This window comes from Vicugna pacos, chromosome 28 (genome assembly GCF_048564905.1).
Source record: "Vicugna pacos chromosome 28, VicPac4, whole genome shotgun sequence".
Taxonomy (NCBI): domain Eukaryota; kingdom Metazoa; phylum Chordata; class Mammalia; order Artiodactyla; family Camelidae; genus Vicugna; species Vicugna pacos.
The window spans coordinates 13,450,878-13,468,189 of NC_133014.1; the positions used below are offsets into that span (position 1 = coordinate 13,450,878).

Below are 17,312 nucleotides of genomic sequence, written 5' to 3' on the forward strand. Positions count from 1 at the left end.
ATTATTTTCAGTCTAGCAAGAAAAACTAGAACAGTGTTGGGATTGAATGCTGTTTCTGAATCCTGTAGTTTGCCACCTTTCTTGCCTTTACTCTAAGGGTCCAGCCTGGACTGATTGGTTCAGGAACCAGTCAGTCTTCTCCGTGATTGGCTCAGGGACCTGCGTCTGAGCCAATCAGCACACAGCATTCCTCCGGCTACTCTTCCTGGTGTGGGTGTGAGCATGCGTACTACGTTGGCTCGGGCAGGTGGAGGAGAGGTTAGAAGGGAGGTTCTCTGCTGCCCCGGCTGGGGTTGGGTTTTCTAGTTATAAGGGCAGCTCAAGAATAAAGCAGTTGCACAGACCAGGAGAGCCTGATCTTACTATGCTCCTCTGCTTTTGGCTGTGTTTCCTTATGGTGCAAGCCAATTTAAGGCTCCGGGAGTTCATCCTGATGCCAGCTGATCCCCGCTGTCTCTGTAACTGCTCCTGATAAAGTCCCTATTCCTTCCCTGAAGTCACCAAACAGGTGCCCTAAACAGCGTGTTGTTTGGTTTTGTTTTTGAATTGTTCTGTAAATGGAACTACGTTATATGCGTTCTTCCGTGTCTTGCTGGTTTACTGGTGTGATACTCGTTGATTCTAACGTGTGTGGCTGCCGTTTATTTTGTTGTTGTTGTATGGCATCACATGCATGCATAAACCACAGTCTGTCAGTTTTCTTTTTGGTGGGCGTTTGAGCTGTTTCCAAGGTTCTGCTGTTTCAAATTATTTTGTTTATACGACAATGTTTATAAAAAGAAAATTATCGGGGTTGTCCCCTAAAACGCACTTGTGAGGGTCTCCTCAGATTCTATGGTTTTTCTTTGATTTAAGTAAACTGTAGTTAAGGAAAGCTGGAATGACTCTCTGGGGATACTTCTCGGAACCCGGTCTTCCTGCTCTGGCCCCTCTGCAATCTGCCTGGGAGGTTACCACCTCCCTGGTCTCAGGATTTAGGCACCTGTGATCTCCCGCCTCTCACCGCCCTCTGCTGGTCTCAGCGCAGTCTCCGACACCCTTTTCCCTCTACCAAGAATTGGGGCCACTGTTTTAAAATTTTTTATTGATGTATAATTGATTTACAATATTAGTTTCAGGTGTACAATATAGTGATTTGATATTATTATGGACTGTACTCCAATTAAAGTTATTATAAAAGATTTGCTCTGTTCCCGGTGCCGAACAATATATCCTTGTGGCTTAAATATTTTATATACAGCAGTTTGTGTTTCTTAATTCCCTACCCCTATCTTGCCCCCATCCCCTTCCGTCTCCCCACTGGTGACTACTAATTTGTCCTCTATATTTGTGATTGTGTTTCTGTTTTGTTATATGCATTCATTTGTTTTATTTTTTAGATTCTACATATGAGTGATAAGGCACCATGTTTGTCCTTCTCTGACTGACTTCACTAAGCGAAACTCCCTTCAGGTCCATCCATGCTGTTGCAAAGGGCAAAAATTTATTCTTTGCTGATCAGGATAATGCTGCTTACACAGGTGCATCCTTGAAAATATACTCTCCTCTTTTGTACCCTCATTGCTGCTGGTCCCCCATGAGGTGCTGGGCGTGGCCCACCACGTGGCTGCCGGGGCCAGGTGATGTCATGACAGACATTCACTGTTCTTGCCGTCACCTGTTTGTGTGATGCGGGGGAGCGAACTATAGTTCTGGGGTGAGGGAGTGACTGTGACGGCCTGTCTCTCTTTGGGGCTTCCACCTTGGCCTGAACTCCCAGTGAGTGTCTGTGTTCCTTCTCTGCTGCCCTCTGTGACCTGTTGCCGTCACACCCCGTCTGTCCTGTCCCCCTGCCAACAGCCACCTCTCCAGCAGGGACCCCATCTTCCTCCCCAAATGCAGCTCCACCTCCCAGAGGACAGGGTGACTCTGCAGGTCGGGGAGGGACAGCTGCTGCTATTATGATTATGATTATTGTAAAGACATCACGCTGACCGCTTTGTCGCCCCCTCCAGGTTGCCCAGAGTGCTAACATTCCACCACCTACACCGTTCATCCCCTCTTCTCTGATGCGTCTTGCTGTGCCCTCAGGTGCTGTTACAAGATTGACAGTTGAGTGACAGGGACCTAGGCAAAGGCGTCTTTTTCTTTAAGAGAATCTGTTGCTGCTCCATCAGCACAGTAGCTTGGCAAGATGTGGGAGGCATTAGAGAGGAATGCTTGGAGCCTCCTGGTGCATTCCCACAGCCGGGCTTGAGAAGGCAAGAGTGTGGATTTCTTTTGAAATAATGTTTTAAGGTGGTGGTTTTTATTTTGTTTAGTCCCCAGAAAGGCATATGTTTGTGTGGAAAAACTGTAGAAGCAGTACCGTTTGAGAAGCACATGGGCCCCATCCACCAGCACCCTGACAGCCCACATCCTTCCTTGTGAGGATGTGAGTCAGACTCCGAAAACTGGGGTGGGGAGAATGGCCATTCTGGGTCGGAGGACTGAGCTGGGAGCTGACTGCAGCTCTCGGGGGACACGCGATATTTGCAAATTAAATGCAATCGGTGTTCATCTCTTTGGGTTCTTGGAGCTCTGACCCTGATTGCATTCAGTCAGTGGCTCCCAGCCCTGCCTGCATACTGGAGTCACCTGGTGGAGGGTGGAGCTGGTGATTCATACTCAGAGCTGTGATTACAGAATCTGTCCCTCCAGGGAGGGCAGTGCACATGCTTGTCATGGTTTATGCTCACGGAGCAGCCCCGCATGCACCGTGAGGACTGACACCCAGGGTGAAAGGAGACAAACAAGCCACAGAGCGGTGGATGGGGCCTGCCAAGATTTACATCCACAGTGATGTGGTGGATAATGGGTTGTAATCTGTGGTTTGGAAAAAACAAAATTGGCTTAGAAGTTTTCTGGGAAAACCAAAGGTTCTGGGTGTCTCATCTGAAATCTTGGAGAAATGAACCTGCATCTTTGCAGGACTGTATGAAATCTTCACCCGTAGAATCTTGCCTGGATTTCTCCTTGGGGTCTGCCCTGGTCAGCCTGAGCCCAGAGCAGAGGTCCCAGGAGCAGTGGGGGTACCTCTGGCGTACTTCCAAGGGGCTTCTGCATCCAACCTGCTTTCTCACCGGAAAGGCTGTAGGAATCCTCAATGTTGTCCCTTCCTGCTGTCAGAAATTTCCCTTTTCCTTTTCTGTGATTTGCCTTAGTCACTGATGTTATCTTGCGAATAGAAGGTCTAGGCTGCATTTGCTTCAGAAATAATGGAGGCTTTCCCTGTTGGCCAGACTTGGCTGTTTATTCCTTGATTATTTTGCCTTACATTGTGATGTATAGCTTCACTGTTTATTCATGGGAAGGATTTTATTTGAGTGCTTAAAGGCCAGAGGAGCAAAAATAAAAACCAATGAAAGTGGAGGAGATTTCTCTGCTCCTGTCTGTCTGTCTGTCTGTGTGTCTATGTGTCTAACATAGATCTGTCTGTCTATGTATCTGTCTGTTTTCAGATGCAGAGACTAACCTTGGAAAGAGCTGCAAGACCCTGGAAATAGTGATTACTTTCAGGGATGGTGACTGGGGCGCAGGAGTGAGAGCACTGCCTCATTTATTTCTTTGTGCTGTGTGAAATTTTTACCCTATGCATATTCGCTGTTCCAAAGAGAGTAGAGCTGAGAGAGAGATGTTTGATGAGTTGACTTGGGTCCCCAGATTCTTACATTGAAGTACCAACCCCCAAGACCTTTGAATGAGACCTTATTTGGAAAGAGTCTTTGCAGATGGTCGGTTTAAGGTGAGATCGTTGTCTGGGCACGAACCCAATATGACTGTGTCCTTATAAAAAGAGGAAATTACGTCGCAGAGAGGCACACAAGGAAAAAGCCATGTAAATGTTGGAGTTACGCTGCCACAGACTGAGAAACCACCAGAAGCTAGGAGAGAGACTTAGAACAGATTTTTCCCTAACACCTTCAGAGAGAGCGTGACACTGCTGTCACCTTCATTTTGGACTTCCAGCTTCCAGAATTGTGTGACAATACATTTCTGTTATTTAAGTCACTCTGCTTGTTAAGACAGTCCTAGCAGACTGATGTAACATGTGAGATGTTAGCAGAAACCCCAAAGAAAGGAGCTGAATGGAGACAAGAGGCAGTGGGTGGCGGGGAGTTGTTTGTGGGGGAGGTGTGGGGGCAGCATGCATGTCTGGGGACACTGGGGACACTTGGCCGGGTGCCCACACCCGCTCCTTTGCCCCGGCCCCTGGCCGGGCAGGCTGCCCGCTGGCCCTGGGCTCTCTGGCTGCCCGGGAACAGCGCTTGTGCCCCACACGCGATCACTTAGTACTGACCCTGAAACGCAGGCGGTTAGGTCGGTGACAACACCCATCAGGGTGAACTTCCCGGAAGAGGCCTCTGGGGTCCACTTTACCAAATGAGAGATGCTTCAGAGGTATGTGCTTCTCCGTGAGTCACATCCTGAAACCCTGCATTCGTTCGACTGGCTCAGACTCCGTCAGGCATAGCCAGGACAGTCAGTCATGGAAGAATGATTGACGGTTGTTAACGCTTCGGAGATGCCACAGCAGATTTCTGAGCAAGCTGGGTCTGGCCCTCCCGTGGCTTTAGCTGGGGCAAGTTTGGGGCAGTGTATCATTTTTATGGGGCCCTCATGTGCACCCTGTCCCCTGCTCCAGGATGTGGAGACTTCTTGCAGAGACCTGGGGGTGGTGGCCTCCCCTGTGCAGGGGCGACACGGATGGCCACCCTTGGTTTGCCCCAAAGTTTTGCCTCCAAGAAGGCACCCCCCGCAGTGCCTCCGGGGCCCTGCCCCTGGCTGGACGGAGCTTGGGCGGCCCCCAACGGGGACTGTGAGCCGAGGTCTGGGCGGCAGAGTTGACAAAGGGCTGCTGTCTGGAGGAGGCGGAGACCCACCTCCTTGGCTGTGTGCAAGGGGAAAGCTAACCAGGGCTCAGAGTCACAGGGGGTGTTAGGCTCTGAGGAAACCCCAGGAGGGCCTCACTCAGATAGGCCTATCTCAGGACCCCGTGCCTGGCCTTTCTCCCAGAAATCTAAGAGCTTTCCCCCTTAAACAGAAACTGCACCAGAGGCTCCCCCGGGTCTCTGCTAAGCCACTGACGGGGAAGCTGGGGTGGCTGTCTCCTTGGATGCCCTGGGCCAAGCTGTCCCTTCAGGTGCTTCCCTCAGCCTAACTCTGGCTTTTGCTGGATGCGTTTCATGGACCGGATAGCGAGCACTGTGTTCGGAGCTTGGGATCTGCCAGGGCCCTTCCCAGCCAAGAAAACCCTGTCCTTTCTGCCACATCTCTTAGTAGGGTGCTGCAGGCCCAGTGGTCAATGGCTTATCCTGGGCTGGGTTTTTAAATTTTTTTTTAAATAAATATAGTTTTATTCCTTTCAGTGAGAAAGTTCAAGTAATAGCATAAAAAATATCAACTGTTTTCCCCTAACATTATTTTATTAATTTTTTTGTGGTGGGGTAATTAAGTTTATTTTTTTAATTTTTTAAATGGAGGTACTGGGGATTGAACCCAGGACCTTGTGCATGCTAGGCATGCGCTCTACCACTGAGCTATATACCCTCCCCCCATTTTACTAATTTTTTAAAAATTGAAGTACAGTCAATTTACAGTGTTCTGTTAATTTCTGGTGTACAGCACAGTGATTCATTTATACATATATATTACTTTTCATATTCTTTTCCATTATAGGTTACTACAAGATATTAAATATAGTTCCCTGTGTTATGCAGTAGGTCCTTGTTGTTTATCTATTTTATATATAGTAGTTAATATCTACAAGTCTTGAACTCCCGATTTATCCCTCCCTGCCCCCATCTCCCCCTGGTAACTATAAGTTTGTTTTCTATGTCTGTGGTGGCTTTTAATCTGCAAGATGCTTAAGACCTCTCAGAAGTGGTTAGGCTATAAACCAGCACAGTATTAAAGCCCCCAAGGTCCATAGTTAGAACACTTGCAGTGTTGCTGAAAGATTGGCCCCTGCCCCCAGTGAAGCCGAACTGAAACTCAGAGACAGGGTCTTAGAGAATAAAAGAGAAGAGGCAGCTTTATTGCTTTGCTGGGCGAAGGGACTGACTCGCAGCAGGTGAGTGCCTGCAGAACCGTGAACTCATCTTGCGGGTGGGGCAGGGTGATGGTACAGCCGTAGATTAAACAGTAAGGCGTTGATAACAGTCAACAGAATTTTTCTTGTAAGACTCAGAGTGGCATCATGATGACCCCAGGCGGCTGATTCTTTAGAGGCTAGTGGTTGTCACTCTTTTGATCTCTTTATCTGTAAGTGTCCACTGCGTGGTCTTCTCGTGATTCAGGCTATTGTGTGAGGTGACAGTTCCGTGACCTTCCTCCTGGAGAACAACTCAGATACCAGGTATGATTATTTCTCTTGATTACTGGGAGCTGGACTGGATGAGTTAGACTGAGACGGAATGTGTGAGACCTTAGCCTGGGGCGTGGCATACCTGCGAGGTGCTCCATAGTGCCGCCTCTCCCCTCCTCCAAAGGTTTGTTCCTCCAGCTGTTCGGAAGTCATTTAGCAATTCCTGGTGGTGTGGATAGGTCCTCACTGTATGGCTTTAGAACCCAGGGGCTCATTTCTCCGGAAGACCGAGTTTCCTCACTTAGACCACAGTTTGTAGACAGGCACCTGGATGTATCTGCTTCTCTGTCGGCCCGTGTCACCAGTGGAGGGGTGGGGAGGGTGGGAACACGGCATGGCCTGGAAGGCCCATCCCAAGATAGAAGAGGCTGGTTTTCAGATTCTTGGGGAGCCGACCTCCAGGAGAGGCTGGAGGAGGTGTCTCTGATGGTGGGGGGGCATGCAAAGAGAAGAGAGGAGAGGAGGGGATTTTACAAAGAGGGAACTGCCTCCTCCCCCTTTAGTTGAAGCCCCCCCAGCAGGGACAGAGTTACCAAGCCAGGCAGTGGCATGGACGGAGGGTGTGCGGCAGGCAGGCCTGTGTGCAGTGGCCTGTGGGAAGCGAGTCGACAAGACTTCCGGCCTCTTTGCCACTCAGAGTGAGAAAGCATGGAAGGAGGAAGAAGGGGGAGGGTCTGCACGGGGTCATTTGATGACTTGAGACCTGCGATGTGTTATCACTGGACAATCGAAAACTTCCTGTTGACGACCTCATGGTCAGAATGCTCATATGAACCCCGCCTGCCTGCATTTCAGCCAAGGGGGAGGGAACATTCCAGCAAAGATGTTATCCTATACACTGACTACTGGGCCAGCTGTCAAAGGTGATAGAGATGTCTGCATCCATACTTGGGGGAATGAGAGGGAAAATGCCACAGCATCTCCGGTGCTGTCAGGAGCCTTGCAGAGGGTGGTCGACCCCAATTCCCACCTGATGCGAGTCCTGCCTTCCCCCTCTGACCTAGCTCTCCAGTGCCACGGAGAATCCGCTGCTTTGTAAAATTTCTTGAGTCTGGATTTTCCCCCAAAGACATTCCAGCCAACCCTTCTCTTGTGATGTGCTCTGAAATCAGCTCGGAAAGCCAGCACGCTCTCCCCGCCTCGGGGAGAGGCAGCGCGGTGCGCATTAGTGCATCGAGACTCTGAGAAGTTCCATAAAGATAAAAACGTGCTTGATTTTGTTTAGCCTTCATTCCCCACTCCCTGTTTTTCATAATAACTACTATTGACATCTCATGGACCTAATGAATCCCTTAGTCGCCAAATGCCGCCCTGATGGTTGGAAAAAGACTTGTGGATACTGTGAATATAGCCTGTCCAGTCCTTCATGCGGTTGAAACCGGTAGGGACGTGTGCCTGTGGGTCCCAGTGCCTCCCTGCCCCACCTCCCCAGCTTTAGCCATCCCCCACAGACCAGCTCTCGGGGTCTCCTGACCTCTTGGTCACTGTCGTGGGAGAGTTCCAAGGCACCCACTTTCCCAGGAGGCATCCGATGGGGGCTGACTTGGGCAGGACTGTCCTCCTCTTCGTTGGACGCCATCCAGGGATTTGTGTCCCCCCCCCCTTTTTTTAGCAGCAGCGTCCATGTCCTTACGCAGAGTTGAGGCTACTGCCAACATGGACAAAAGAAATAAGACAGTAGCTAATGATCGCTGTGTCAGTGAACTTAAAAGAGACATATGTTTTCTCCCCTCAGGTCCTCTTTGCTTTGAACCAGACCCTCCCGCAGCAGGAGAGCCTGTGAGCAGGCAGCCTTCGGATCCCTGCACGACAGAGGACCTTGTATAACACTACAAGTGCGGGGACCTCAGCTGCGTCATCTTCAGCCATGAGAGCTCCCAGGTGAGAGCCCCTGTCCTCTGCCCAGCTCAGCGCGCATTTAAATGCAAGAATAAGGACATTGCCTGATGGCACTGGGACATCCTGTGTACAAAGGACGGAGGTCAGGAAGGGCTCCAAAACTAAAACGGGGCAGATGTTGGTGTTGAATGAGAGGCTGCAGCTGAGAAAGTTATTCTTTAGGAAACTTAAGAATGGAGAGGGGCATTGATGAGAGTTTATTCCAGGGTCCCCGTCGAAGGATGAGGCTTTAGGGATTCGGCAGTGACCTCCTGGCTTAGGCAGCAGGCAGCGTGAACCAGCCTTCAGAGAAGGGAGGTGCGCAAGTCAGAAAGTCTCCCGGCTGGCTTAGGTAACCTGAGAAATGATGGAGCAAAACTTTGGCTGCGGCTTTCGGGGGCTTCCAGGAACAAATGAGTGCGATGCAACGGGAAGTGTTCATGGTGTTTGTACAGGGTGGCACACGAGAGGCTGGGGAGGATGCCGGCATTTCCAGGCATGGCTTCCACCCCGCCCGCAGTGTTGCAGTGAGTGTGGCCGAGCTGGTGCAGTGAGTGCAAGCCTTGCCTGGGGGCCATCTAGGGGAGGGGGCGGCTGGCCAGGCTCCCCTACAGGAGAGAGGTGGGACGGATGCTTGTTATGCTTTGATCAGTGAGCCTCCCGTGGGACAAACCACTGCTTCCGTCCCTCCCCCACTAAGATCATGGGGAAGTGAGTCCAGCAGAGGTTTTGAGATGGGGGGGTGTTGTCTCCCTCACCTGCAGGAGGACACTGGGAAGGAGAGAGGAGGGGGCTAGTGGGTGTGAGTGATGCTGTCCAGGTGTGTCAGATCTGGGTCACAGGAAAGGCAAGTGAGTATAGGCGTTGAAAAGGAATGTCTGCACCTGGCGTGGGGAGGGGGACCAGAGAGGCTGCATCCAGCGTCACCCCGCAAGTGTCAGAAGATCCAATGAGTTTCTAGACAGTCTAGAGTGGGAGCAAGTCAAACCAAGGCAAAGCAAGCAAGAGGAAGGGGAAAGCAAGAAATACACGAAAGAAGGCCTAGCAGAGTTATGGTGGTGCTGATTCATACGTGCACTCTGGGTGGAGGCGGGGGAGGTGGGGAGAAAGGTCAAGATCAGTTGGGAAATTAAAATTTGAAGCAGCAGAAAAAAGTTAACATGGGTGGGGGCTTTGGAAGTCAGAGGGGCAGATGGCAGGGCTGATGGAGCTGTTAGGGGCCAGGTATCTCATGCGTTTCTTGTGACTCCTCCAGGCCTGTCCTGTCCCCAGGGCCCCTGCGGGTGGTGGGGAGGATGGGAAATGTGCCTGCCCCTGTGGAATGAGGGCTGGGCAGGTGGCCCAGTGGCCAAAGGTTATAGGTCATGTTTGGCATTTAGAAGGTGGAGCAGGATGGTGGTGCGGGGAGGTCACCTTGCACATTGAGGGCTGCCTTTGTGGAGGGGCTGCTGGTGCAAAGGGAGGGGTGTGCTGAAGAGAAGAGATTCTGGAAAACAGAGAGGAGGGTCTGACCTAAATGATGTGATTAAAAAAAGATGACAAAGGAGAAGATGAAAGCTTTTGACTTGAAAATGAAAGAGCATCATTTCAAGGAAACAGCAGGAGATCTGTTATCCATGAAGTGGAAATTGACAGCTGTATCACAAGAGTGTGAGGATTCTTGAAAGGTCTTTCCAAGGCTGCTGGAAGTAGGAGAAGCACTTCGGAGGGTGGAAACCCCATTCTGTATTTGACTAGGGTGATGGTTAACCTGTTAAACCCCTGGGAGGAGAAGGGGCAGGGAGGGGAGGCTGAGGCTGGGAAGTGGGGAGAGAACCCAGTGTTTCAGCCTCACCTGCAGGCACTGCGTTGCACCCGCAACTGTCACAGTTTCGGTGTATCACACCTCCACCCTCCTGTTAAAATCATCCCCTTTAGCATCTCCAGAACAACGGGCTTGTGTGGGAGAATCTTATGAGATAACCTTTTTAAAAAATCCTTTGTTTTGTTGTTTTTTTTGAGGGGGGATTTTATTCGATCTACTTATTTATATAAATAGAGGTACTGCGGATTGGACCCAGGACCCCATGCATGCTAAGCATGTGCTCTACTACTGAGCTATACCCTCCCCGCACCCCCAGATAAACCTTTAATACTGTTTAAAACTCAATCTGACTCTTCCAGTGTCTAGAAAAAGTGACTTCATTGAATCTTCTAAGAGGTGAGAGCATCACTCCACTTCTGTCACTAAAATGCAGGGGCTGGGGTAGAGGGATAAAGAGACACACAGCTCAGCGTTTGAGGGTGTATTGAAAGCTTCCACGGTCTTTCATAGTGTAGGCAGGTGAAGTCACTGTTTTCTTACAATGTGCATTTTAAAGTACACACAGGACAGAACGGGGCTGGAGTCTCAGAGGTGGTGGGTTTATATAAATGAGAATGATTAGGACTGAGCGCTGGATTCAGAGGCGGGAGGCTGGGACTTGGTGTCCCCTGAGCTGTGCGACTCTGGGCAGCTCGCTGCACCGTTCTGATCCTCAGAGTTCCCCTTTCTCCGGGCCTCCCTGGCAGGGCTGCTGGGAGGCCCCACTGCGGAAGCCGTCTGAACTTACCGGGCTGGACAGCAGGGAGGGGGCTGGCAGGGTGATTTCTTGGTCCCAGGGTGTGTACTGGGGGGTATGTTTGGGGCTCACGAGAGCTGCCGCATTTCGGCTCGTTTTTCTTACTGCAGAGCATCTCATGGGCAGCCACACGGTGCTCGACGCTCCGCAGCGCGGAGGCTGTGGGTGGAGCGCACCCTCGCTGGGCGGCCCGTCCACACGTGACCTTCCTGTGCTTCCATCCGGGTTGGGGGGCAGCTCGGGGAGCCGAGGTGCGCTGTGTCCGGAGGGACCCCAGCACCGCCACCGAGCCACCCTCGGCCCCGGGCTCCGCGGGCGCCCCCTTGTGGCCGAGGCTGTGTCCGGCGTGGGTTGCCTGGCCTGGCACGTGGGGCGGCGGAGGCCACCCTGGCCTTCCCTCAGCAGTGCTTGGGGGCAGAGAGGAAGGTGAAGGGAAGGGTGCCCCGTGGTCCTGGGGCCCAGGAAGGGCGATTAGGCTCAACGATCAGTGCCTTTGACCTGCGCATCTGCGAAGTTTTAGGGAGGCAGGTGGTGAGTCAGTTACGACGTAAGGTCAGGGGCCCGGAGGTGCAGGGGGCGCCTGTCAGACCCGTCCCGGGGCAGGAGCGAAGCCCCTTCCCTCTCTCTGAGCTGTTTCCTCCCCCCAGGTCTGTTTATGTCTTGTTTTCATGCACAGTCACCCTCTGGCCCTGCGGACCCTTCTGTAAAGAACTCAGGAGGCCCCGACCCACCGCCACCCGCGGCAATGCTGCCCACCCCGCGCCGGCCTTCCTGCTAGCCCCTGCTCCGTGTCCAGCCCCAGTGGGCACACGGTGACCCTTCCTGCCCCCGCCGCCGTGATGAGGTACCACAGGCTGGGTGGCTTCGACAGTCTCACGGCTCTGGAGGCTAGAAGTCCAGGATCAAGGTGTCGGCAGGTTTGGTCTCTCTGAGGCCTCTCCCTCTGGCTTGCAGACGGCCGTCTTCTCACTGTCCCCTCGTGGCCTCTCCTCGATGTACACGCAGTCTTGGTGTCTCTGTGTGTCCAAACCTCCTCTTGTAAGGACGCCAGTCACACTGGATTAGGGCCCACGCTGAGGGCCTCATCTCAACTTAATCACCTCTGTGAAGGTCCTTCTCCAAATACAGCCGCATTCTGAGGTCTGGGGTTAGGGCTTCAGCGTGTGAATGTTGAGGGGACACAGGTCAGCCCTTAGCACCCCCTCCACGCGTCCCACCCCCTCCCGTGCGTGGTCACCGGCGCCCCCTGCTGGCAGAGCTCTCAGCTGTAGAGAGAGTCCTCCAGGAGGAAAATGCTGCCCTCTGCCGAGAGGCTGGAGAGGTGTCCGCCCGATGGCTGCCCTTCTCCAGGTGCCCTCTCTCTCCTCCGAACCGCCATCTCACCTCACGTCATCTCAGGCCGGGGCCTACTCTATCCCCTCCCTCCAGAGGTTCCTCCCTGGGAGTCTGCTTTCTATGCCAGGGGCCATGCGTCTCTGGGTCCCCTCTTAGCGGGAAAGGTCGGATCCCTCCTAGGCTTGTCCCAGCCCCCACCTCTCTTCGTGTCCTGCATCCAGTGTCTCAGGAACATCGGTTCTTCCCACCGCACCTTCTCGTTACAAAAGCCCTCACCTAATACCTCTCAATTCCCACCTTCCTCCATGAAAATCTTTGTTGGCTCTGCCCCCTTTGCTCCCAAGGTCATCACCCTCTGGTTCTTCTCCACCTTTCTATGGGACTAATCTTGCGAGTGTTCCTTAGCCAGAAACCTTCAGGATTTCCTGCTGTTCTCTCTTCCAAAGTCCAGCCTCTTCATGCTGAAGCCTTGGCACCCAGACCCACCTTTTCCCAGCACGGATATGCTTCTGACACCAGAAAACCTTCTGTCCCCATGGCTGCCTCTCTCCCTCTGCTAATGGTCTTTCTTTCCTCTGTCTGCAGTGCCCTCCCCTCATCTCCTTGACTGGGGAAATCCTGCCCCATGTCTCCATCCATCCCTCCCTCCTGTTCTCCTTCAGCTCTGGAGGGAGAGCCCAGCCCTCCCTGAGTGGTTCTCTGCTTGGTTTTGGGGAAGGTAGTAGTGGGGGGAATCTGTGGCTCTTTCCCATTGTTAAATTGAAGTATAGTTAGTTTACTATGTTGTGTTAGTCTCTGGTGTACAGCATACTGATTCAGTTTTATATATATATATATTCCTTTTCACATTCTTTTTCATTATAGGTAATTATAAGATATTGAATATATTTCCCTGTGTGGTATAAACAACAGTAGACCTTGTTGTTTATTTTATATATAGTAGTTTGTATCTGCAAATCCTGAACTTCCAATTTATCCCTGCCCCCCTCCACCGGTAACCATATGTTTGTTTTCTATGTCTGTAAGCCTGTTTCTGTTTTGTAAATAAGTTCATTTGTGTCATTTTTTTTAGATTCCACATATAAGTGATATCATATGGTATTTTTCTTTCTCTTTCTGGCTTACTACACTTAGAATGACAGTCTTTCCCTGGACTATGTTCTCTTGGAAAGCAGGGTGGGCTGGGTCTCCTGGTCACTTCTCAGGCCCTGGCCCCAGGCTGACCAGCTGAGCTGGGGTTTGTCTTTCCCCACTGCTCCGGCCTGGGTTCACCCTCTGCCACGACCCTGCGGAGTTTGGTGTGTACAGTGGTAGCCACTGTTCTGAAGCCTGACACACAGGCTGTCCTCCTGCGGGTAGCATCTGTAAGAGTTTTCAGTGCTGAACTGGCCTCCTGCTCCTGGGGAGGTCATGAGGGAGCACGAAGTCTTCAGAGGAGCTCCTATTCAGGGAGAAGAAGGGATGAGGGCCTAAGGGCCCAGAGTGAGGGAGATGCCCACCATGAAGAGGTGGGCGAGGAGGACCGGGGCAGGACTGTGGGGGCACCTGCTTCCTTTTTCCCCTCCTCGGCAGCCACGTGATAATCCTTGAGGGATGATTCGGAGCATATGGAACTTGAACTGGTTAGGCTGGTGTGGATGGGGGCAGGAGGGCTGCTAACCGGTCACCTAGCTCAGTGCAGCCCTGCCAGCACCCTGGGTCTTGGGGCAGGCGGGTATTATTAGGAAGGCTGAGGGGTGCGTGTGTGGGGTGAGGGGTGGGCAACCCGCAGCCCCTACCCTCCACCTATCAGTAGGCTGGTATGTACCGGAAATGCTCTGGCTGTGAAGCTGCCTTCCCTGCAGAGAAGAGGAAGGGCTGGGGGTCCTGTTGGGCTGAGCCTGAGTGTTTAGTGAGTCCATGCCCCACTCCCCCACACTCTCCTCAGGATGCTGTAGTAATTTTTTTGCTGCTATAACACATTACCATAAACTCAGTGACTTCAAACAACCGAGATTTACGATTATATAGGTATGTACATTGGAAGTCTGACACAGGTCCCATGGGGCTGAAATCAAGGTGTTGATAGGGCTGCATTCCTTTCCGGAGGCTCTAGAGAATCTGTTTACTCACTCGCCTCTTTCAGCTTAAAGAGGCTGCCTACATTCCTTGGTTTACAGCCCCTTCCTCCACCTTCAAAGCCAGTGACATTGTGAGGGTGACATCGAGGGTGTGTGGGACAAACAGGCAACAGACTGATCATGTTGCAGCAAAGTGTGTTACAGCTCAGTGTGACAGCAACCTGGATCCGGGCGAGAGACCAAGCAGCACTCGGAGAGTTGGAGAACTCAGGTTTATTACGGCCGGCGGGCCCAGAGGAGTTAACACTCCAAGTTCTGAACCCCATCTGTAGGTTTACATAGGCTTTTATAGGCTGCCAGTCTTTGCAACACTTTGCAACATCATATGCAAATAAGGTGTAGCAAAGTAGACTATTTAGGAATGAGCTTTGTAAAAATGGACCAATCAGGAGGGAGAGAAATGGACCAACCAGGTGTGAGCTCTGTGCAAATGAGGCACCACAAATGGACCAATCAGGAGTTAGCTCAGGGAGCCTATAGAATCTTAGGGGTAAGTTCCACTATCCTAGAAGTAAGCCGTCTTAGAGGCAAAAAGGGAGATAATGCCTCTGGGCCAGGAACCGGATGGTGCCGGCAGGAGAGTAGTGGCCCTGCTGGGGGTCCTGCTGGTCTGCTTCATGGGGCTTCCCGCCTCAGTCAGTTCTCTGGGGTGGCCTTGAGAACCCTGCCTCCCTAGCCGGCTTGAACTTTCACATTACCTGCCTGTTGCCTGGTCCTGAGCCTTAAGGGTGGGGGAGACCACCGTGCTGTGGGACCTTCCTCTGATCCCTCTCCTTCCTCCCCTGTTTACAGAGAGAAGAGTAAAAGCCGCGGATCTGCAGCCTCATCGCAGCCACATGGCGGCCCGTCTCCACTGCCGTCTTTGCTCCGGAAGTGCCCGCCCCGGAAGTGCCTGCCCAGAAGCACCGGTACCGGAAGCTGGGTGGGCTGGGCGCTCACTGTTGCCGCCGCACGTGCTGCGGCTCCACGTGTCTGCCCTTAAGTGCCGATCTGCCAGGCGGGGCAGAACGAAAGTGCCGGAAGAATTGGAGGTGGCGGCGGAGGCGGCGGCTCCGGCAGTTCAGCGACCTGTGGGTCGGACTGGAGAAGAGGTGAGGGGGGTGGACTGGGCTGGGCCATCCAGGAACCCATCGCGGGATCCGTCCTCACACCAGGAGTGCGGGTGGGCAGCAGCCCAGGAATGCGAGGCGCACTGCTCAAGGGGCGGAGGTTCGAGGCTCTGGTAGGGGTGAGCGTCCCAGTGTCACGCAGCAGCCTTTCCTGTTCCTCAGGGCCGTGGGCAGCGGTCTTCTGTCGGCTGTGATAGAGATGTGTCCAGATTAGAAGTAGTTGCTTCAAGCCGGGCCAGGACCACATGTTTATCAGTGTTACAGCACAGACGGGAGGGGAGGGTATAGCCCAGTGGTAGGGGGTGTGCATAGCATGCAGGAGGTCCTGGGTTCAATCCTCAGTATGTCCATTAAAAATAAATAAGCTTAATTACATCCTCCTCAGAAAAAGGAAAAAAGGAACAGATGGGGCCGGGGCACGGATAGATCTGTTAAAAGTAGCATGAGGCTGGACTAGAGGCTGAAAAGAACTTGATTGCTCAGCCCTTTCTCCACCGCAGGTCAGGGACAGGCTCATAGCTTGGGCTCGTTCAGCCCCCACATTTTGCAGGGAGCGTGGTGACCAGAGAATGTACGCTCTCAGAGTTGCCCAGTGGGTGCATCAGAGGTGGGCAGAGGAGCCAAAGATGGGGACTCAGCCTGGTTTGCAGGGTAGGAGGCTGCTGGAAAATGACACCAGAGAGTCTTGAGATCCAGGATCCAGTTCAGTTTAACCCAGACTTTCTGAGTTCTTCCTGAGTGCCCACTGTTGTGTTGTGTGCTGTGGCTTTGGGGTTAACCCGACCCACATCGGTGCTGCCTTCATGGAGCTCACAGTCTGGGGAGGAAGCCAGATTCTGAGATGATTATTGGCAAGGGGAGTGTCGGGGGCAGGGGCAGGGGCAGCGTGTGTGCGTATGTGTGTGTGTGTGTATGTGTGTGTGGGACATCAGGGTGGGGGTGGGGGATCAGGAAAGGCCTCCAGGAGGAAGCGACTTTTGGGCTGATGTGGAGTAGAAGCCTGACAAAGTGGAGCCCAATGCAGAGAGCTTCTGAGTCTGGATCAGGAGATTCAGGGATCTGATAACCTGCAGAGATGGTTAATAATAAATGTTGAATGAGTGTGTAAACAACTCAACAAGGAGGGGAAGGCGCTCCAAGCAAAAGGAACAGTGTGAAAGCCTGATGTGGGGAGAGAGTGATCATGTTAAAGGAGCCAGGGTGAAGTCATTCTGGCTGGAGCCTGGGAGGTCAAGAGGAGGAGAAGTGAGATAGGTCACTGGGTGGAGTGACTATGAGTTTCATGCCTGAGAGAAGTAGCAAGCACGGGAAGGTCTGAGGCAGGCATCCAGGTGCTGTGGGATTTGCATTTTTAAATGGACAGAAGCTGGCAGCCAAATATGACCTGGAGAGCAGGGCACAGATCCTGTTGGTGTCCATGTTGCCCATGGTGCCTGACCCAGGGTGGCTGCTCCGGCATCCTTCATTGATGGAGGAATACGCTGCTCTGTTTAGTACCTTTATAGCCTGGGCCATATCCTTTCAAGGTGACCATTTATGGGTGGCTGAGCTGAGGTCATGGGCCCGTCAGCTCATACTGTCTTGATCTGGGGTGTCTGCGTGGTGTTCACAGGAGACCCGGGCCGGGGTCGGGGGAGAGCCAGGGACCTGGGGAGGAATCCTCATGGCTTGGCTCTGCCTGTGTGTGTGGTCTGGGAGGAGGGGCCCTGCCTGCCATTACCGAGAGGCTGATGATTAGTGGATCTGAGTTGGCACTTCTTATCTCGAGGGTCTTAATAATCCTGAACCAGAAGCAGCTGGCTAGGGGAGAGTTGTCCGCGGTGCGAGTCCTACTGCCTGCACCACTTGGTTTTTTGTAGCAGTCGTAACGAGGGCCAAGACACCG

At 52.5% G+C, this 17,312-nt stretch overlaps 1 long non-coding RNA gene across 3 annotated transcripts in view; it reads left to right on the plus strand.

The window, feature by feature from the left end:
- Positions 1–17,312, plus strand: part of LOC107033477 (uncharacterized) — a 93,307-nt gene that overhangs the window by 33,841 nt on the left and 42,154 nt on the right. For all 3 annotated transcript variants that reach the window (XR_012065218.1, XR_012065219.1, XR_012065220.1), the window contains exons 5-6: positions 8,121–8,266; positions 15,111–15,409. This is a non-coding gene — a long non-coding RNA (uncharacterized lncRNA). The remainder of the gene's footprint in view (positions 1–8,120; positions 8,267–15,110; positions 15,410–17,312) is intronic.